At 46.1% G+C, this 3,138-nt stretch overlaps 1 non-coding gene across 1 annotated transcript; it reads right to left on the reverse strand.

Annotated features, from left to right (window-relative positions):
* Positions 1-2,401: 2,401 nt before the first annotated feature.
* On the reverse strand, positions 2,402-2,473 carry Trnat-cgu (transfer RNA threonine (anticodon CGU)). Its single transcript has one exon. It is a non-coding gene; the product is annotated as a tRNA-Thr (tRNA).
* Positions 2,474-3,138: the final 665 nt, after the last annotated feature.

A 3,138-nucleotide genomic window follows, 5' to 3' on the forward strand; every position in this document is an offset into this window, starting at 1 on the left:
AACTAGCGTATTAATGGCGCCCTGAGAAAGGACTCGACGACAGAGATCGCATTTTCTTAACGTTTTACTGGTTGCCCAGGCGATATCTCTCTGTTTTACTCTCATTGGAGTGTCCGGATAACGGCTGCGGGTAATACTTGAGCACAGCTTTAGGTACCTCTCCACACAGACCGCCTGCCTCGTTTTTTATACTCCATGTTGCCCGCATGAATGTGGTCTCTTTTTCGTTCATCCAAGGAGTAACCAACATGCTTATAACGTGGCTAACGTCTTTCACACATTCCTTATATCTTATGACGCAACAGTGCTCAAAAACTCATAGAATACCTAATTGCATTCGCCCAAAACGACTTAAAGTGAAAGCCACCTTTTTCTTCGTTTTCTTCACAGTGGATGTATGGCTCTTCTCCCGGCCACTTGCGAAAGCTCTCTGCACTTAAATTCGTTTTGCATAGCCTCCAGGATCGGAGGCTTTGCAAGCTTTCTGCACCGCCCCTGGTTTTGCACTGCCTCTGTGATCGGTCCACCTTTGACCAAGTGACAATGCCATGTGATGACGCCATCAGTGACGTGCGTTATCTGACTTTATGACGGCGTCACAAAATTGAGTGATCTGTGACGTCAAGATGGCGTCATATGACGGCATCCTGATAATGTGATGCAGATTTGAAATTCTCGTTGAGGCCGCTGACGCCAATGGCCAATTTTCGCTTATCATAAGCACGTGAGGCTTTCGCCAGGTCACACGTGGAAACCAAGGGCATTGCAGTTATACTCAGCTTGATAGCGCTTGTGATATGCTACAGTGTTCACCTAGCTTCGATGCATTTTTACCCATTGTATTATTTTGCGCAGGACACCGTTCCTTGTATTCAAGAAGGCGCCTGGACTCAGTGGGTATGTTGGTGGCCCTAACGTAAATCTGGATACATATTGCCAGAAAACATATGCCATATATATTAAACGAACACTATTTAATAATTTTTTTCATAAAAGTCACAGTTTCACCGCAAGAGCGAAGCAATGAATGCGATAGCAACAAATTGTAGTGTTACACGAAGTGAGGCTGGCAGCTAACTGTTTTGTGTCCGAACTCGCGTAACTGCAAAACGCTGGTAATACGGCCGCTACAGGGAGAGATGCTCTCCGCATAGTCACTTCGCGTTCTGAGCGCAGCACGTAGAAGGGTGTACGAGCTACCCGCTGTGATGGCTTTCGAAATGCGCGCGCGCCAGCGATATCGAGACTGGCGCTTAGTTTCAAAGTTCAATGTTGCCCTTCGCGTGACACTCCCCCCCCCTCGCGTCTTATGAGGCTCGTTAAAAACGGGCCGGGCGTTTCCTGTCTGCTTCGACGGCAGGCCTCCCAAGCGGGGTGATGCTATGGCATGCACCCTCCGAGCGGCGGAAATGAGCCGGCTCGTTTGAACTCTCCTTTGGTCGCGTTCGTCACCCCTGCTCGAGCGCTTTTACCCACGGTAGAACGTACAATGTCGTTCATGTGACTGAAGATGATCATGTTCATGTGACTGAAGATGACATCCGACAATGTCCTGTGACTGAATATGATCTTATCAATTTGGACTTCATACCGTAAGGACATGACGGCGACGGCGACGTCAAAAACCCGTCGAGACTGTCCATATAATTGCTATCGAAATAATACCTCCATTTTGAAAGCCATATGTCGAAGGGCCGTTTGAAGGGCATTGAGTCAACAACAACAACAACAACAACAACAACAATAATAATAATAATAATAATAATAATAATAATAATAATAATAATAATAATAATATTATTATTATTATTATTAATAATAATAATAATAATAATAATAATTGTTGGGTATTTGTTGTCTAAAGTATACGGGCGAATGTGTGTGCCTTTTGTAATGGGTGGCTGTCTTTAAACCACGAAGTCGTTATGACAATGACATGGTGTGACGCCCGATGGCAATGTACGCTTGTACCACGCAACATTACTGCGATATTACATCTCGTACTGTGACACCTGTATACAGGACGCGTATTTTTGGGAAGCATCAAGGTTACTTTCAGTGCAGCTCCAAGCAGAGGCGTGGCTGTGTGGTAGAACACCTGCTTGCCATGCAGACGGCCTGGGTTCGATTCTCACTCGGACCCAAGATTTTTATTTGCAGCTTTTTCGATTTTTCGGTCTCGGACAAGATGATGATTTTTCGCCCACAACCAACGGCCCCGACGCCGACGGCGGAATTTCTGCTATACGAGCTCTTTAACGCTGTCGCGTTAAAACAACATACAGCATAGCCAATTTTAATGAGAACTAACAGACAATAACGCCAAGGAAAGTATAGGGGGTGTTATCTGTAGTATTTAGAACATAAATGTGAAGAAAGCAAAGTGGACGAAAAGATGACTTGCCGCCGGCAGGGATCGAACCTGCGACCTTCGAATAACGCGTCCGATGCTCTACCACTGAGCTACGGCGGCGGTCATCCTCCCGTCCACTTTTTGGGGTATATATGTTGATTTAAACGTAGGAGTGTTAGTCAGCGCCAATCGCAGCCATGGCGGCGAGTGTAGAACACTTCTTTTTTGCCTGGTGGCGTCACGTAGCACGTGATCTTATTTACGAGCTGGCAGCTGACCAATAATCCTTTGCATACTACCTGAAGGCATTAAGTCTGCCAGGACGAGACCCTCGCTATGAATGAAGGAAGGGAGATGATTTTCTAAGGGCTCGTTTATCTTTGTTAGACACAATATTAATGAGAACTAACAGACAATAACGCCAAGGAAAGTATAGGGGGTGTTATCTGTAGTATTTAGAACATAAATGTGAAGAAAGTAAAGTGGACGAAAAGATGACTTGCCGCCGGCAGGGACCGAAGCTGCGACCTTCGAATAACGCGTCCGATGCTCTACCACTGAGCTACGGCGGCGGCCATCCTCCCGTCCACTTTTTGGGGTATATATGTTGATTTAAACGTAGGAGTGTTAGTCAGCGCCAATCGCAGCCATGGCGGCGAGTGTAGAACACTCCTTTTTTGCCTGGTGGCGTCACGTAGCACGAAGGTCGCAGGTTCGGTCCCTGCCGGCGGCAAGTAATCTTTTCGTCCACTTTACTTTCTTCACATTTATGTTCTAAATACTAC

The sequence above is a fragment of the Rhipicephalus sanguineus genome, chromosome 4 (assembly GCF_013339695.2).
Source record: "Rhipicephalus sanguineus isolate Rsan-2018 chromosome 4, BIME_Rsan_1.4, whole genome shotgun sequence".
Taxonomy (NCBI): domain Eukaryota; kingdom Metazoa; phylum Arthropoda; class Arachnida; order Ixodida; family Ixodidae; genus Rhipicephalus; species Rhipicephalus sanguineus.